Genomic DNA, 20244 nt, shown 5'->3' on the forward strand with positions numbered 1-20244 from the left:
GATCATGTGCATTAGGCTTCACATCTGACAAAACAATCATTCATAGTAACATTCATAGTAGTCCTACCAGTAATAACATTGCAAATAAAGCTACATTTTGTTGAATAATCCCTCAACATGATTGAAAACACCCTGGACCTGGACCGGTAGACACAAAATACAGAAACTGAACATGAAACACTCACAAACATTCTCTAACTAGATTATTTGCTAAATATATTACTGCATGTTTGAAAAAAGGTAAACTTTTAGGCAAAGCTGCCATTTCACGATTTACCATATTGGTCTTGAAAGTGCATTTGAAATGAAAGAGTATAGTAATTTCCCCCAGCTAAAAGGAATGGGAACTTTGATAAAACTAGAAAGGGCGCCAGCTAGCCTAGCGGTTAAGAGCACTGCCCCAGTAACCGAAAGGTTAATTCGGTGAAAAATCTGTCGATGTGCCCTTGAGCAAGGCACTTAACCATACTTGCTCATCTAAGTCACCCTAGATAAGAGCCTCTACTCAAGTATAAAGTTAATTATATACGAGGCAAAATTGTATATTTTCCAATATGTGCAGTGATGTTTTCCTCTTGAAGGGGGCAGTAGCGCTGTACATACTACTCCTGGGAGTAGAGGAAGATGATGACCCCCTGGCCGAGGAACAGAGCAGTCCACATGATCACGTTCCAAATTGGGCCTTTTCTCTGATCATGAAGAACGAAGTTGAACATCACAGACAGAAGTTGAAAAGGGGGAGAACAGCACAGTAAAGAAAATTATGAGAGAGCGGTTAAGATGTAGTGAAAAATATGCTACAACGGAGAAAAACCTTGTTATATTGTGCCAGGTGTATTGTAATGAAGGTGCCTTACTTCCGGAAGCACACGAAGAGGCAGAAGAGGACTGGGTAGAAAAAGCCAAAGCAGATAGCCAGGATGTACTCATGCACTACTGCAGACACAGTGAAGACCAAAAACATGCCTGCAGCCAGAAATGTCTTCTTTGACATCTGTCAGGTGGTGGAGTGGGGAAAGAACCTTAAGGATCGGCGTGGAGAAAATTAGATCAATTTCGGTTTATCAAAGTTGGTCAACTGGTTTACTTGTTTAAGGTTAGAGTTACAAAACAATGGGAGGGATATTTCCTAAATATTGTAAAAACAGAGTAACATTAATGCTAAGTGCAACAATAACGCAACACTCACCCTTAGGAATTCACAATATACATAGTAATACAGCCAGTCATTAACCACCACGTTCCAGGTGTGGTAGTAATTGTCAAAGGGTGTCGAGTTCCACCAATCCTGTGAAGCAAAATCTATATAAAAAAGAACAGTAAAGAAGATGGCCAGCTAAACTATATAAAATATCCAAATTCAGATATCTGTCCGTCCATGTCTGCTGAGGTGTCATTGAGGCAGTGTAGTGAGCACTGGCACTAGTGTCCTGCAGATCTGGTCAGTGATGGAGTAAATGAGTAATATGATCGAGGAAAGGTGTCTGCCAGTGTACCTTGTAAAACATCTCGACAGTAAACCGTAGCATACCAGCAAATGCGTTGAGCCAGCAGTGCAGGAAGGCTAAGAAGAGAACCAGAACTCATAGAGAGAGGAAAACGCACAGAGATGACTTATGATTTCCTTTCTTCAATTCCTTAAACTATTGCTCTAGCAATATGGAGGTAGTTAACATAATTGTCCATACTGAATGACGCAGTACCCCAGGGGTTCCCAAACTTTTCACTCAGGCCCCCTTCCAGCATTGGGGAACAACATCCTGCACCCCCCCCCCCCCCCCCCCCTTGTGTTCATGACACAAACCCCTCTTGTTGGCAGAGAGATCATTTTGCAGGTTTAATTCTATACATTTTGCCATGTTTAATGTGCTAATTTGATATTTCAGTGACTCGAACATTACTACAAAATCTATGGGCTAAAAAAACTAGCTAAAAAACGTTAGCTGACATGGGTTAGTTGATCTGGACATTTATGACAAGTCTATAAATAGCTCTCTAAGGTATGCAATGACTGACATGACAAGAAGAAAACTGATGATGCCCTACCCAATTTCGAAAGTGCACCTTGTGTATTCTACAATTACAACTTTCATGAAATGTGGGTTGAAAGCCAGACTGGGTTCCTCAACTAAAAAATTGTGTATTCCTCTGTCCAGTGTCTGTGTTCTTTGCCCATCTTAATCTTTTATTTTTATTGGCCAGTCTGAGATATGGATTTTCTTTGCAACTCTGCCTAGAAGGACAGCATCCCGGAGTTGCCTCTTCACTGTTGACGTTAGACTGGTGTTTTGCGGGTACTATTTAATGAAGCTGCCAGTTGAGGACTTGTGAGGCATCTGTTTCTCAAACGAGACACTCTAATTCACTTGTCCTCTTGCTCAGTTGTTCACTGGGGCCTCCCACTCAACTTTCTATTCTGGTTAGAGACAGTTTGCGCTGTTCTGTGAAGGGAGTAGTACAAAGCGTTGTACGAGATCTTCAGTTTCTTGGCAATTTCCAGCATGGAATAGCCTTCATGTGTCAGAACAAGAATAGACTGACGAGTTTCAGAAGCAAGTTCTTTGTTTCTGGCCATTTTGAGCCTGTAATCAAACCGACAAATGCTGATGCTCCAGATACTCAACTAGTCTAAAGAAGGCCAGTTTTATTGCTTCTTTAATCAGAACAACAGTTTTCAGCTGTGCTAACATAATTGCAAAAGGGTTTTCTAATGATCAATTCGCCTCTTAAAATGATAAACTTGGATTAGCTAACACAACGTGGCTTTGGAACACAGGAGTGATAGTTGCTGAGAATGGGCCTCTGTACGCCTATGTAGATATTCCATGGAAAATCAGCTGTTTCCAGCTACAATAGTCATTTACAACATTAACAATGTCTACACTGTATTTCTGATCAAGTTGATGTTATTTTAATGGACAAAAAATGTAAAAAAACAAGGACATTTCTAAGTGACCCCAAACTTTTGAACGGTAGTGTATTTCAACATTTTCTTTGGGGGGGTGGGCACCCCGCCTGCCGACCCCTCGCGCACCCCACAGTTTGGAACCACTGCAGTACACAATATAATGAAGATGCAGGAAGAGTGTAATACCGATGGGACAGGCTAGCTGTGAGTTAGGATGTGTTGACTGAAGTTATCCTGGCAGGATAGAGTTGAACACACACAGGACCATGGCACACATGTCATGTTGATTTCTGACATAGTAAGAGAGCAGATCAGGATGGAGAAGGGTGGAAGGCAAAAGGGGGCAGGGGGAGCAGTGAGAGGCTCAGTACCTGAGCTTACTTCTCTCCTTATCCTGACAGACGAGGGAAGAAGACAGGAGCAGGCTCCAGTGAAATGAAAAGGATGGTTGTGAATTAAAAATAAGTCATGATTTAAATCCATATGATATTAGACACATTAAGTCAGATACTAAGGTAACCAACATTTTTATAGCTGGAGACAATGACCCTTTAACAAAAACATTTTTTAATTGATGATCTCATGCCCAGAAAGACTGTGGCGATTGTTCTGTCTATTTTTGTTCTGTAAATGTAAATGTATTTTATGTTTGCAGAGTAACAGCTGACGAGGGTAGAGGTCAGGTGACCTTTATACTAAACAAACAGCCCTCATTCTCAAATAAGGTAGCTCTCAGGATTTGAGTTTTTGCTTTGATTTGTTGTGTACAGTACAGATAGGACATGTGTTTATTTCACCCATGACTATTATGATGCGATAAGACGTGAATAAGATGAGTCATAGTTCAGCCAATTACACTGTTCAACAATACATAAAGCAAAACATGTTTTAAGTGGCTTTTTCTCTTCGGTCTGCACTTCTCGATTCACTGTGAACCTTTCATTTGGCCACTCAGTCACTTAGGTTGACTCCTACAACGTGGAAGAGAGATGCAGATGAGTATAGCCTTTACATCACTTTGGCCTTGCTCTGTTAGTTATAAGCTCTTTTTATAATGCACAAATAACCAGATATGAAAACAAACAATCAAGGCAAAGCAGTTTGCCAGGGTTTAAAATGACAAGATTACAGGTCATATAGGCTTAAGGGAGAATCCTAAATGACTTCAGGACTAAGTTGCGAAGTTAACCAGGAAATTGTGGGGTTTTAAAAATGTTTGCATTGTTTATAAAAAAAAAACAGATCATATTTACATACGTATTCAGACTCTTTACTTTGTTGAGCACCTTTAGCAGCGATTACAGCATTGAGTCTTATTGGGTATGATGCTACAAGCTTGGCACACCTGTATTTGGGGAGTTTCTCCCATTCTTCTCCACAGATCCTCTCAAGCTTTGTCAGGTTGGCTGGGGAGCGTTGCTGCATAGCTATTTTCAGGTCTCTCCAGAGATGTTCGATCGGGTTCAAGTCCGGGCTCTGGCTGGGCCACTCAAGGACATTCAGAGACTTGTCCCGAAAACACTCCTGCGTTGTCATGGCTCTGTGCTTAGGGTTGTTGTCCCGTTGGAAGGTGAACCGTCGCCCCAGTCTGAGGTCCTGAGCGCTCTGGAGCGCTTTCCCTCAATCCTGACTAGCCTCGCAGTCCCTGCCCCTGAAAAACATTCCCACAGCATGATGCTGCCACCACCATGCTTCACTGTAGGGATCTTGCCAGGTTTCCTCCAGACGTGACGCTTGGTATTCAGGCCAAACAAATTAAATCTTGGTTTCATCAGACCAGATAATCTTGTTTCTCATGGTCTGAGAGTCCTTTAGGTGCCTTTTGGCAAACTCCAAGCGGGCTGTCATGAACCTTTTACTGAGGAGTGGCTTCTGTCTGGCCACTCTACCATAAAGGCCTGATTGGTGGAATGCTGCAGAGATTGTTTTCCTTCTGGAAGGTTCTCCCATCTCCACAGAGGAACTCTGAAGCTCTGTCAGCGTGACCATCGGGTTCTTGGTCACCACCCTGACCAAGGCCCTTCTCCCAACGGTTGCTCAGTTTGGCTGGGCGGCCAGCTGTGGGAAGTCTTGGTGGTTCCAAACTTCTTCCCTTTAAGAATGATGGAAGCCACTGTGTTCTTGGGACCTTCAATGCTGCAGAAATGTTTTGGTACCCTTCCCCAGATCTGTGCCTCGCCACAATCCTGTTTTGGAGATCTACGGACAATTACTTCGACCTCATGGCTTGGTTTTTGCTCTGACATTCACTGTCAACTGTGGGACCTTTATAAAGATAGGTGTGTGCCTTTCCAAATCATGTCCAATCAATTGAATTTACCACAGGTGGACTCCTATCAAGTTGTGGAAACATCTCAAGGATGATCAATGGAAACAGGATGCACCTGAGCTCAATTTCAAGTCTCATAGCAAAGGGACTGAATACTTATGTAAATAAGGTATTTCTGTTTTTTCTGCAAAAAATTCTAAAAACCTGTTTTCACTTTGTCATTATGGGGTATTGTGTGTAGATTGATGATGATTTTTATTTAATCCATTTTAGAATAAGGCTGTAACTTAACAACATGTGGAAAAGGGGAGGAGTCTGAATACTTTCCAAATGCACTGGAGTGGATTGGAACCTAATTGAATCATTAATCATGAATAGTCAATAGGCCTATTTGTTTCCCTCTCCAGACCAGTATAATGGCATCATACGCTAAAGTGTGGTGAATTCAATTGGTCTACATGGTTAGAGCAACTTGGGAAATTACATTTTACGTTCTGTGACAAGCTGTCCATGTAAGAAACCTCAGAGTACACATGGACACAGTCCTTCATAGGCAAAATATCATCAAAGTTAGGTTAGAGCTTGGAGTATGGTGAGAACATTGACAACAGTCCTTGTACACTATTTACGTTGAATCATCTCAATTATAATTTTATTGTGCAAACATGGGCAATAACTGCTAAATTGTTGCTGCAGAAGAGAAGACAATTAGGCCTCTATTAAAACCTTTATTTTGCATGCATGTGCAGGTGCTGTAGGCTACTGAAATGTATTTGACATTGTTACAGGCCAATAGGGCTCTGGTCAAAAGTAGTGCACTATACAGGGAATATGTTGCCATTAGGGACGTAGTTTATGAGTCATTGAGGGAATATGATTGCAACCATAGTCCATCTATGTGGAGGTGATAAATTATATTTCAGGAAAATATTTTTTAAATGAATGACAATATAAACCATGAGGATCTGTGTAATTCCAGCGTTGGATTAGGTTTACTCGCTGTGATATAAATACATTCTGTGTGGGATTAACTTCCGTTTTTATGCTTTTGGCTTTAGGCTATAACAGTTATTGCTATGCAGACAAAATATTAGATTATTTCTAATAGTGCCCTGGCATAGATAGGTCTAAAGCCATAGCTATATGGTCTAAAGGCATGCTAGCAGGGGAGGATGAGAAAATATTCTACACATAATGATTAGTCCTCAATGCATGAACGTGTATAAACCTAGCAGTTAGGAACAATTCTACCCAGCATGGGTTTATCTTGCAAATCACATTCTGTAATAAATACAGTTTCCTGCCACAACAGTTTTCCATCATCCTACAAAAACCATTCATATTATAATTCATTGCACTTACAGTTGAAGTCAGAAGTTTACATACACCTTAGCCAAATACATTTAAACTCAGTTTTTCACAATTCCTGACATTTAATCCTAGTAAAAATTCCCTGTCTTAGGTCAGTTAGGATCACCACTTTATTGTAAGAATGTGAAATGTCAGAATAATAGCAGAAAGAATAATTTATTTCAGCTTTTATTATTTCGTTCATCACATTCCCAGTGGGTCAGAAGTTTACATACACTCAATTAGTATTTGGTAGCATTGCCTTTAAATTGTTTAACTTGGGTCAAACGTTTTGGATAGCCTTCCACAAGCTTCTCACAATAAGTTGGTTGAATTTTGGCCCATTCCTCCTGACAGAGCTGGTATAACTGAGTCAGGTTTGTAGGCCTCCTTGCTCGCACACGCTTTTTCAGTTCTGCCCACAAATGTTCTATAGGATTGAGGTCAGGGCTTTCTGATGGCCACTCCAATACCTAGACTTTGTTGTACTTAAGCCATTTTGTCACAACTTTGGAAGTATGCTTGGGGTCATTGTTCATTTGGAAGACCCATTTGCGACCAAAATGTAACTTCCTGACTGATGTCTTGAGATGTTGCTTCAATATACCCACATCATTTTCATTCCACATGATGCCATCTATTTTGTGAAGCACCCCCACAACATGATGCTGCCACCCCCGTGCTTCGCGGTTGGGATGGTATTTTTCGGATTGCAAGCCTCCCCCCTTTTCCTCCAAACATAACGATGGTCATTATGGCCAAACAGTTCTTTGTTTGTTTCATCAGACCAGAGGACATTTCTCCAAAAAGTACGACCTTTGTACCCATGTGCAGTTGTAAACCGTAGTCTGGCTTTTTTATGGCGGTTTTGGAGCCGTAGCTTCTTTGCTGAGTGGCCTTTCAGGTTATGTCGATATAGGACTCGTTTTACTGTGGATATAGATACTTTTGTACCCGTTTCCTCCAGTATCTTCACAAGGTCCTTTGCTGTTGTTCTGGGATTGATTTGCACTTTTCACACCAAAGCACATTCATTTCTAGGAGACAGAACACTTCTCCTTCCTGAGCGGTATGACAGCTGCGTGGTCCCATGGTGTTTATACTTGCGTACTATTGTTTGTACAGATGAACATGGTACCTTCAGGCGTTTGGAAATTGCTCCCAAGGATGAACCAGTGGAGGTCTACAATTTTTTTTCTGAGATCTTGGCTGATTTCTTTTGATTTGCACATGATGTCAAGCAAGAGGCACTGAGTTTGAAGGTAGGCCTTGAAATACATCCACAGGTACACCTCCAATTGACTCAAATGATGTCAATTAGCCTATCAGAAGCTTCTAAAGCCATGACATCAATTTCTGGAATTTTCCAAGCTGTTTAAAGGCACAGTCAACTTAGTGTATGTAAACTTCTGACCCACTGGAATTGTTATACAATTCAATACAAGTGAAATAATCTGTCTAAACAATTGTTGGAAAAATTACTTGTCATGCACAAAGTAGATGTCCTAACTGACTTGCCCAAACTATAGTTTGTTAACAAGAAATTTGTGGAGTGGTTGAAAAACGAGTTGTAATGACTACAACCTAAGTGTATGTAAACTTCCGACTTCAACTGTATTTCAGTTCATTCCATTTGTGACAACAGGGTGTACTGCTGTTAATTCCATTATAGCTGTAAACCATAAAATATGTGATTGTAAAGTAAGCTGAAGTGACATATCAATGTACAACACGTTTAGACCATCCAGCTATTGGAGGTCATCAAGTTTAGGTATTCTTTTGCAAGAATAAAAAACAAGAGATAAAATATTAGCAAAGATATTTACAAAAGCTTAACAATAAAATACAAATGAGTACATTACATTCTTAAAACATCCACATGAATCAAATATGAAGCATATAAGCACACACAGTAAATCACTGAGAAATGAATAATATATATTTTTTTAAATCGATATGCAGGAGATTAACACAACAGCTATATATTTTTCTTTATAAAATACACATATTATAACACTATATCAAACTCAGAAATACATATTTCATTATACAGTACAGCTAGTTGTTATCGCAATTATACATAAGCGCTACAGCGAACAGACAACATGAGATCTTTTTGTCCTGATGAGGAATTGCAGCCAAATGATATTGACCCATACACTGAGCAGTGCTTGCTGCTTCTCTCTGAATAAACGGAGGCTACAAAAAGCAAAGGTCCCAGTTCTCCCCTTCCCTCCACACTAACGTCCCTGAGGGGCAACAGCTCCAAGTCCCCTCTATGGATCTCTGTGCTCCCCCATACTCGTACCTCCACTTGAGTGACAGACATGGGAAAACAAGCAGAAAAGACCAGGCTGTAATTACAGTACACATCGCACTGTACTGTGGCCCTGTAGTCTTTTTATAAGTCTAGACTGACATCAACTGGCCAGGCGGTGAATTACAATGATTATGTAGAATGACTTGTCGTGTAGTTAACATAAAGCAGCAAATGTACTAGGTGTGTATTACGGTTGAATGGCGGGAACCCGGTTACCGAGATTTACCGACCAAAATCACACCCTTTTCCTGGGATAAATAACTGCAAGAAACCGGTAAGTTATAATAAATTATTTATATGAACAGCATGGCGTGAAATGGAACTGATAAATTAGGTCTAAATCTGGCTTCTCTACGGCCTCTGCATGATGAATCATCAACGCTCAGGGTGGGGAAAGACGGCCCATTTCAGTATGGAGCGCAGTTCACAATGCATGTAGACCCATTTTTCATCATGGTAACTTTTTCTTGTGACAGGTAGGCCTACATTTGCTGCAACATAGCCTATGCTACAGCAATAAAAAGACAGAATGTGCGTCTAATATACCCATCTCCATCTGGCTTTTTCGGGGTCACCTTGTTTTTTAATTGTAAAGATTTGTTTTGTTTTTTAAATTGCAGCTGCAGTGTTTTAAAAACAGCCTGTCAGAAGGTGAGTGTAGCTGGTGCATGAAGTCAGGCGCAGGAGAGCAAAATGAGTGAGCAACGTACTTTACTCAAAAATAAAGGCACAAGGTAACAAATACACTTGACCAAATACAAACTGTAACAGGGTGAAAACAGCACCCGTCGAAAAACCAGCCATCATGACCCGAAATGAACATAGAAACAATCACGCACAAAAACATGGGAAACATGGTTAAATACATTAACATGTAATTGGGGAATGAAAACCAGGTGTAGAAAAAAAAGACAAACCAATGGAAAATGAAAGGTGGATCAGCGATTGCTAGAAGACCGGTGACGTCGACCGCCGAACGAACAAGGAGAGGGACCGACTTCGGCGGAAGTCGTGACACTATCACTCGAATATTGTTGCTTTAAATCAGTGCATGTGCGAGCACTCGGAGTCTCTTTCTCCATCAACTCCATTCAAATTGCATCTAAATAGATAATCCTCTTCTAGATGAATATAGCCCTATACAGTGCATTCGGGAAGTATTCAGATCCCTTACCTTTTTCCACATTTTGTTACGTTACAGCCTTATTCTAAAATGGATTCAATAAAAACATTTCCTCATCAATCTACACACAATACCCCATAATGATAAAGCGAAAACAGGTTTAGAATTTTGTGCAAATTTATAAAAAAAGTAAAACAGAAATACCTTATTTACATAAGTATTCAGACCCTTTGCTATGAGACCCGAAATTGAGCTCAAGTGTATCCTGTTTCCAGTGATCACCCTTGAGATGTTTCTACAACATTTCTGCAGCATTGAAGGTCCAAGAACACAGTGGCCGCCATCATTCTTAAATGGAAGAAGTTTGGAACCACCAAGACTCTTCCTAGAGCTGGCCGCCTGGCAAAACTGAGCAATCGGGGGAGAACGGCCTTGGTCAGGGAGGTGACCAAGAACCCGATGATCACTCTGACAGAGCTCCAAAGTTCCTCTGTGTAGATGGGACAACCATCTCTGCAACAATCCACCAATCAGGCCTTTATGGTAGAATGGCCAGACGGAAGCCACTTATTAAAAGTACTCAGTAAAAGGCACATGACAGCCCGCTTGGAGTTTGACAAACGGCACTTTAAGGACTCAGACCATGAGAAACAAGATTCTCTGGTCTGATGAAACCAAGAGTGTCGTCTGGAGGAAACCTGGCACCATCCCTACGGTGAAGCATGGTGGTGGCCGCATCATGTTGTGGGGGTGTTTTCAGCGGCAGGGACTGGGAGACTATTCAGGATCGAGGGAAAGATGAACGGAGCAAAGTACAGAGAGATCCTTGATGAAAACCTGCTCCAGAGCACTCAGGACCTCATACTGGGGCGAAGGTTCACCTTCCAACAGGACAACGAAGCTAAACACACAGCCAAGACAATGCATGAGTTGCTTTGGGACAAGTCTCAAAGTCCTTGAGTCTCCGGCCAGAGCCTGGACTTGAACCCGATCGAACATCTCTGGAGAAAATAGCTGTGCAGCAACACTCCCCATCCAACCTGACAGCTTGAGAGGATCTGCAGAGAATGGGAGAAACTACCCAAATACAGGTGTGCCAAGCTTGTAGCGTCATACCCAAGAAGACTCGAGGCTGTAATCGCTGCCAAAGGTGCTTCAACAAAGTACTGAGTAAAGGGTCTGACTACTTATGTAAATGTGATATTTCAGTTTTTATTTATACATTTGCACATTATGGGGTATTGTGTTTAGATTGATAATGATAATTAAAAAAAATCAATTTTAGAATAAAGTAGTAACGTAACAAAATGTGGAAAAAGTCAACGGGTCTGAATACATTTTCCAAATGCACTTTAGGTCTATTTTATGTTTTATAATGCTTGCGAATGACACTTACGGTTTGGTGGGAAATACCGGGTTACCCGGAAGAAAAGTGATTTATTCTCAGGATAATTTTTTTTTTTTTTAAATATTCAACCCTAGTGTGTATGATGGTCAAATTTTTTTTTGGGGGGGGGGGTCTTACTTCAACCATTCCTCGATACTCTCATAGTTTGAGCCAATCTCCACACCGGAGTCTCCCAGAAAGTGAAGAACCCTGTTTGTTGTATTTTTCCTGATTGCTCTGCTAGTATAGTTAACAGGGCAGGCGATGGTCAGGCACTGAGCGGCAAAGTGGCTGTCTAACCGTAGAAACCGGAGCTGGACCGCATCAAGATCGGCATACTTAAACTACAGTAGAAGAGAGAAATTATTTGGATCAGTTACAGTAATGAAGTTGTAGAATTGAATCTAGAATTGGCTTCCTATTTCGCAACAAAGCATCCTTCACTCATGCTGCCAAACATACCCTCGTAAAACTGACCATCTTGCCGATCCTCGACTTCGGCAATGTCATTTACAAAATAGCCTCCAACACCCTACTCAACAAATTGGATGCAGTCTATCACAGTGCCATCCGTTTTGTCACCAAAGCCCCATATACTACCCACCACCTGTACGCTCTCGTTGGCTGGCCCTCGCTTCATACTCGTCGCCAAACCCACTGGCTCCAGGTCATCTACAAGACCCTGCTAGGTAAAGTCCCACCTTCTCTGCTCACCATAGCTGCACCCACCTGTAGCATGCGTTCCAGCAGGTATATCTCTCTGGTCACCCCCAAAACCAATTCCTCCTTTGGCCGCCTCTCCTTCCAGTTCTCTGCTGCCAATGACTGGAACGAACTACAAAAATCTCTGAAACTGGAAACACTTATCTCCCTCACTAGCTTTAAGCAACAGCTGTTAGAGCAGCTCACAGATCACTGCAGATCAATTTAGCCCAAACAACTACCCCTTCCCCTACTGTATTTATTTTACTCCTTTGCACCCCAGTATTTCTACTTTGCACTCATCTACTGCAAATCTACCATTCCAGTGTTTTAATTGCTATATTGTATTTACTTCGCCACCATGGCCTTTACCTCCCTTATCTCACCTCATTTGCTCACATTGTATATAGACTTATTTTTCTACTGTATGTTTGTTGTACTCCATGTGTAACTGTGTTGTCGAACTGCTTTGCTTCATCTTGGCCAGGTCGCAGTTGTAAATGAGAACTTGTCCTCAACTTGCCTACCTGGTTAAATAAAGGTGAAATAAAAAATAAAATTTAAAAAGTAGATGATTCTAAATGTACAGTATGTCTTAACCTTACAGCCACCATCAAGCTCGCTAAACCGGTTGATACACTTTTTCTGGTTCCTGGTTCCCATTTTCCTATTATCTATAGAAAGAAGAAAAACCATGTCTTTTGAAAATGAAAGAAAAATGTTTAAATGATGTACAGTACCAGTCAAAAGTGGACACACCTAAGCTGTGTTCGAATACTCATACTACCCACACTAACCGTACTATTTGTGAAGTGAATTGAGTATATTGTATGCTTTTTGGTCATAGTATGGATATCTTTAGTATGCCAACATTTCCCAGATGTCGTACAAAATTTGCCAAAATATTAATTATACACGCAGAGGACACTATTTCTGTACTTTATGGCCCATAATGCAATTCAGGAAAAGGGCGTGGCTTCACATCGTTTTCAGATTTGAAGAAAATAATACTTCGGCAGATAATATGCAGCCGAAGTACGAGAGCGGATACAAATTCCTTGCTTTAATAACTTCTTAAGGCTGAAATCCCGTTAACGGGATCGAATTGACAACAGCCAGTGAAAGTGCAAGGCGCCAAATTCAAACAGAAAACTCAAAATTAAAATTCCTCAAACATACAATTTTAAAGATAAACTTGTTGTTAATCCCACCAGTGTTCGATTTCAAAAAGGCTTTACAACGAAAGCATACCATGCGATTATGTTGGGTCAGCACCTAGTCACAGAAAAACACCAAAGAGAGGAGTCACAAAAAGCAGAAATAGAGATAAAATTCATCACTAACCTTTGATGATCTTCAGATGACACTCATAGGACTTCATGTTACACAATACATGTATGTTGTTCGATAAAGTTCATATTTATATCCAAAAATCTGTTTACATTGGCGTGTTACGTTCAGTAATGTTTTGCTTCAAAAACATCCGGTGATTTTGCAGAGAGCCACATCAATTTACAGAAATACTCATCATAAATGTTGATGAAAATACAAGTGTTATGCATGGAATTAAAGATATACTTCTTAATGCAACCGCTGTGTCAGATTTCAAAAAAGCTTTACAGCGAAAGCACACCATGGAATAATCTGAGTACAGTGCTTAGCCACCAAAACAAGCCATACAGATACCCGCCATGTTGTGGAGTCAACAGAAGTCAGAAATAGCATTATAAATATTCACTTACCTTTGATGATCTTCATCGGAATGCACTCCCAGGAATCCCAGTTCCACAATAAATGTTTGTTTTGTTCGATAAAGTCCATAATTTTTGTCCAAATACCTCCTTTTTGTTCACCTGTTTAGTTCACAAATCCAAATTCACAAGGCGCAGGCACTTAGTCCAGACGAAAAGTCAAAACAGTTCCATTACAGTTCGTAGAAACATGTCAAACGATGTATAGAATCAATCTCTAGGATGTTTAACATAAATTTTCAATAATATTCCAACCGGACAATTCCTTTGTCTTTAGAAATGAAAGGTAACGCAGCTCGCTCTCACGGCCGCGTGCGTGACTTAGCTCATGGCATTCTGCCAGACCCCTTAGTCAAACAGCTCTTATTCGCTCCCCCTTCACAGTAGAAGCCTGAAACAAAGTTCTAAAGACTGATGACAGCTAGTGGAAGCCTCAGGAAGTGCAATCGGACCAAATTTACACTATCTTGGATAGGCATATACTATTCTCAGGTTTTTGCCTGCCATATGAGTTCTGTTATACACAGACATCATTCAAACAGTTTTAGAAACTTCAGAGTTTTTTCTATCCAAATCTACCAATAATATGCATATCTTAGCTTCTGGGCCTGGGTAGCAGGCAGTTTACTCTGGGCACGCTTTTCATCCGAACGTGAAAATAGCGCCCCCAGCCATAAGTTCTTAATTATGACAAATGTTAAATGTAAAAAAAAGCTATTACTTTTCAAATAAGGGACCTTACACGTTATGTTGGCTGAAAATTTGTTAGCTCTGGTGTCCTTACGAACCACATAGTATATCATTACAGCAGTATGTACCGGTATGTTAGCTAGCTAACGTTACCTAACGTTAGTTGGCTACTTATACATCAAACTTGCCAGTATATTAACTATAGGCTATTTAACTAACCAATGTTTATTGACTTGATTATTCCCGTCATTCTTAGCTTAGCTACATGGTATAGTCGTTGTGCGTTCTCAGTGGACATTCGGGGGCATTCGTAAATTCGCTCTGGCTATCTACTCTGATTTCAGAGCACTCTCGTCTGAGTGTACCAGATCACAGAATAATTAATTTACGAGCACTCAACACCGGTTGAATATAGCCGGTGTCAGTAAATGTCGGCAAAAAAACGTAATTAAATTGTTGCCAGCAGCACAGTTAGTCACCAATGCTCTGGATAACATGAAAACAACCTAACCAGCTCTGCTAGGGTGAGTAAAATGGTCAGTGGTCACTCATTTGTGTCTGGAAGTAGCTAGCAAGCCAGCCAATGTTAGCTTGGGTGCTTGACTGCCGTTGTAAAGTCAGAACGCTTAAATCAACCCTACTCCTCGGCCCAAGCGTCCAGTACACTCTGAATTTACAAACGGACAGCGCTCTGAATTTACGAGCACTCCAGATTGAATTAAGAACACACCCGAAGTCGTAAAATGTCTAACTAGTAATTTGTTATGCTAACTAGCTTTTTTGGCTGCTTTTCCTTCACTCTGCAGTCCAACTCATCCCAAACCATCTCAATTGGGTTGAGGTCGGGTGCATCATCTGATGCAGCACTCCATCACTTTGGTTACTACATGATTCCATGTGTTATTTCATAGTTGATGTCTTCACTATTATTCTACAATGTAGAAACTAGTAAAAAAAAAAAAAAAAAACCTTGAATGAGTAGGTGTCCAAACTTTTGAATGGTACTGTTTGTGAGAAATTATTTTAGCCATAATAGCTAGCTAGCCTTCAATATTCTGCTCAAGAGATACGCAAAGTTGTACGATTTCAGGACAAGCTACTTACTTGTGACAGCACAGGAGGTATACAGGTCAACCCTCCTGCAGTGAAGTTACAGAACGCTTGCAGGGCATCAAATGGGCAGCCCTGGTTAGGGTCCACGTAAAAGTTTCCTGGAAAGATCACACCTTTGTAAAACTAACACATTGGACAAATTACTCTATAGCTCTAAAAAGGATGAGATGTTGGCTTCACTAGATTTGTTGCCTACATCAGCTCAGTGGCCAGTCTAACTGCTGAGCTCTACTCACCATCCTGCAGGTGTGGATGAATCAGCCCCAGCTCGTTGCAGGGCTGTCTTTGGTGCCCTGAGGCCAGCTGAAGGAGCTGCTTGAGTGATGGTCAGGGAATGAGTCAAGCGTTCTCCTGGCCATGGTCCGGTATTGCTGGGAAAACGGCCATCCAAAAACTCACTTTAGGAGGTTTTACTAATAACTTAAGACTGAGACATGGATTGCAGGTTATGCAATTGTTGAGGAAATATTTTGTGTGGACTGCAGAGTATGATTCCTCAGTCATACAGTCAAATAAACAGGTCTAGATTACAATAAATCGGGTACCAACTTCTTAAAATCTTATTATTTTTCCAAGGGATTCAGGTCGCATATTTCTTGGACGGCCAGGAGGACCTGGTTTCCCCTGTAACATAAATGGGGGCTTGCATTTACATAGATCCATTACATACTGTACACTGCATTCTAAAGGCTTCAGTTACTGTTTCTAAGTTGGATCAAAAGACACAATAAGCCTCCTTACTGGTAGTCCACGCTGACCTCTCACTCCCTTAACTCCAGGCATTCCTTGTATCCCTTTCATTCCCTGCAAAGAGCATGATAGATTGAGATGGAAACCATGGAAATATCCCCAACAATAGACATTATAATGCCAAATGGTTACTTACTCTCTTTCCAAAAAGACACTGAAAAATAAAAACAAACATTGATCAAACAAGACTTCAAAATGTCATAATTGTAGCAAACTTACTGGAAAACTGAAAAGGTTTGTGAAATATTGACAAAATACACAGGTTGACCAGGGAAGCCCTTTTTCCCAGGTGGACTGCGAGGACCAATGTCTCCCTATAAACTACCAATGCACTGGCATAAACTGATAAGAAATATTGTTCTGATACCGTTATCAAAATGTATCAGGATATGATTCCATTAACTCATATGGAAAAGAGATTCCACAAGATAACATGTATGCCTTTTGGATCTAGCCACCCTTTATTCCCTTGCAGTCCTGCATTCCCCTAAATAAAAGACAGCAATGTCATCTGCTGTCTAATTGTGAGGTGTTGTTGATTGATTTCCAACTTTATTCCAGCATACTTTAACTCCACGTGGTCCAATATGTCCCTGTAGGCCTCTGCCCCCAGCCTGACCCTGAGAGGAGAACAGATATAAAGGAGCGATGATATGGCACCATAGAAAACGAATACTGTTCTTTTACTCTAACATAGGTGTTATTGAGTATTGAGACCTATACAGCACCTTTGAGCCATGCTGGCCAAATGTCCCCTTCTCTCCTCCAAGCCCTGGAATACCCTATGCAAAATAGCAATACCAGAGAGCTTGGTTGTCAAGCATATGAAAAATGCCTGAGAATATAGACAGGGATTTACAATCAACCATGAATGTAAAGGTTTCAAATGTATTGCTTTACCCTTTGCCCCATTGGCCCTGCAGGTGCTCGTTTTCCTTTAGATCCAAGTTTACCCTTGACAAAACATTGGTGGAAGGTTCTGAATGTGAACCATGGCAAAATAAAGAGTTTTGGCCAAATAGCTCTGTAACGCTCATCCTATGAAGTAGAAGGAGACCAAGGTGCAGCGTGGTAAGTGTTCATGATATTTAATCAAACTGAAAACTGAAACAAAATAGAACAAAACGAAACAGTTCTGTCAGGTGCAGAAACAAAACAGAAAACAACTACCCACAAAACACAGGTGGGGAAAAGGCTGCCTAAGTATGATTCCCAATCAGAGACGATAGACAGCTGCCTCTGATTGGGAACCACACTCGGCCAAAAACAAAGAAATAGAAACATAGAATGCCCACCCTAATCACACCCTGGCCTAACCAAAATAGAGAATAAAAACCTCTCTATGGCCAGGGCGTGACAAGCTCTATGTGCATGCACTGAAGAGTACCTGCGTTGGGTATCTCAATTGGTCAAACACAGGTCGTACCTTTGACCCTGGTGCTCCATGACCACCACTCAATCCAGTTCGTCCAATTTGACCCTGTAACATGAATCATTAGAGTAAGGATGCATCAAATTCCAACATACTGTATACTTATATTGCCTCCAAAACACTATGCTTAGGACTGTATTTCACTCACCATCTTCCCTGGCAGACCAGGCCTCCCAGGGGTTCCTCTGTAACCAATATCACCTTGGAGACGAATCAAATTAAAGGAAGATCTTTTAGATAATATGTGCTGTTTTATGTCTGGGGGCAACCGGTTGACAAATGGATAAAGATTTTGCTTGGGCACCAGACAATGCTTACATTATCTCCTTCGTTTCCTTCAACCCCCAACAATCCATCCAAACCAGCAAGTCCCTGTGATAACAACCCAAACAAAAGATAGAATAAACAACGTCTCATCAATAGGATCATCATCACAACATGGTTTATTGCAATCTCTGTGATAGGATCATGCAGCTGTAATTGGGTGTCATAGTCAATGTGGCCTATAGGGATACTTGCTGGCTTTCCAGGTCTTCCAACTGGTCCATCCGGTCCCAATGGGCCTTCTCCCTATAAGCAAGAGGAGGAAAATGTGGCACATATTAAAAGTTCAAATTTAACCATTAACTATTTGCTTCAATACGTGGTGGGGGAAAAGGGTTTGGTAGAGTGTACAGTAAGCATTGAAAGAAAGAACTGATTAAACTCACCGGTTTGCCTCTAACTCCCCTGCTTCCTTTCTTTACTGGGCTGCCATGCAATCCCTTTACTGAAGTTAAATGAGAAAATCAAACACAACCACTTTATGTGAAGATTGTGAGATTTCAAGAGGCATTGTATACTGTAATGCCATGACCTCTCACCTTTGGCACTTCTATTCCTTTACCACCTTTCTCTCCAGGGGGACCAGCAGGCCCAGGTCTGCCTTTACCTCCTGGAGACCCAGTTAACCCCCTCTTTCCCAATGTCCCCTGTGTACAAACATCCACACATGTATTCAAACTTTAATGAAACAACAGCTACTAATACTGTGTATTTTAAATCAAAATTAAATATCCCACCATTTTTCCTCTTGTTCCAGACTCCTTTCTTCCTTCTTGGACCTTGTAATCCCTGAGAAAAACATAGAGGAAGGAAAAGGATAAATCTATGAGAAAACCTTAAAGAAAATAATAATCATAAAAAGTTGCAGAGTAAAACATACCACATCTCCTTTGAGACCACCGGTCCCAGTCTTTCCCCTCTCCCCATAATCTCCCTGGAATCAAACACAAATTGCATTAAAATTGAATCATGAAAACTCAAATCCATATAAGCTGGGTAGACAATGTGAATTACTCAACATTCTTAAGGTATCTGGATAAAAGCATCTGCTAAATGACTAACATGTAAATGTAACAGTTTGAATGGTGCATTACACCTTTGATCCACAAAGTCCACTTTTTTCCATCAACTCCTCTTTTTCCTGGTAAACCCTGCAATGACAATACACTAAGTGTCCTTTATGTATTCTCGGGTTAAATTAACTGTAAATACTGTGTTTTGAAATCAGTCCTTACTGTTGATCCTTTTGGTCCCACTAAGCCTGTAGGCCTATAGTATCAGAGAGAACACCAGTCAGACACTGAATTAGGAATCAGGCAAGAATATAATTTCAATTAAATTCATGGTTTATGTGGTGTTGAAAAGCCATCCTTTGTTTGCTGGTTTGTGAATCACCTTTAATCCTGGAACTCCTTCACTCCCTCTGTCCCCTGAGTATCCCTGTGAATCAGAGGACACCAGCATTAGCTCTTTTTCATAGATACAGTGTAAACTAACAGGAACACTGATTCTGTGCCATCATCACAATCACATTTAAGTGATAATGCCCGAGAAGCTGGTGTTTGGAGTATATATTGACATGGGTGTTGTTAGACCTGAGATGGCTTCGAAGGCATTATCACTTTTATACAATGAGTTACCAACATATTCAAATAATGATTGACATTTTTTCATTAAAAATGTTATTTTGATTAATTTATTCATACTATTTAATCCTTCCACAAGATATAGTCCCGACACGAATCTAGGGTTGCTACCCAAGGTCGTTTGTTATATTGGTTCGGTTGCCAGAGTTGTGCAGTCTTTTTGTTCTGTATCTATGGACGCAACCTAGTTCGTTTGAAATGTTCTATTGCCATACTGGCTGGCAAGGTTCTTATCTCTTGCTTGCTAGCTAGCCAACTACGGCTAACTTGCAGACAGAATAACAACAGTAGCTGCATTTGCATAAGCTGTTTTCTAGTGACATTTATTTGGATACATCCATAACAATGAGCTAATTAGGTGCGATTTCACCTGGCATAGAAACTGTGCTCTCTTGTCAGGACTCTGTTAAGAGGAAGTTGGAAAGACTGCAAACTAGCTGCACTTTGTTTATCCATAATATATTCATAAAAATTATGCC

General features: G+C 40.8%; 2 long non-coding RNA genes across 2 annotated transcripts; both read right to left on the reverse strand.

The window, feature by feature from the left end:
• Positions 1 to 16162: 16162 nt before the first annotated feature.
• On the reverse strand, positions 16163 to 16972 carry LOC139577828 (uncharacterized). The gene is made up of 3 exons (XR_011675422.1): positions 16500 to 16972; positions 16355 to 16417; positions 16163 to 16237 (listed from the first exon to the last, which is right to left on the reverse strand). It is a non-coding gene; the product is annotated as an uncharacterized lncRNA (long non-coding RNA).
• A 1150-nt stretch (positions 16973 to 18122) lies between these two features.
• On the reverse strand, positions 18123 to 18750 carry LOC139577829 (uncharacterized). Its single transcript, XR_011675423.1, has 3 exons — positions 18659 to 18750; positions 18506 to 18564; positions 18123 to 18365 (listed from the first exon to the last, which is right to left on the reverse strand). It is a non-coding gene; the product is annotated as an uncharacterized lncRNA (long non-coding RNA).
• Positions 18751 to 20244: the final 1494 nt, after the last annotated feature.

Source organism: Salvelinus alpinus, chromosome 6, assembly GCF_045679555.1.
Source record: "Salvelinus alpinus chromosome 6, SLU_Salpinus.1, whole genome shotgun sequence".
Taxonomy (NCBI): Eukaryota; Metazoa; Chordata; class Actinopteri; order Salmoniformes; family Salmonidae; genus Salvelinus; species Salvelinus alpinus.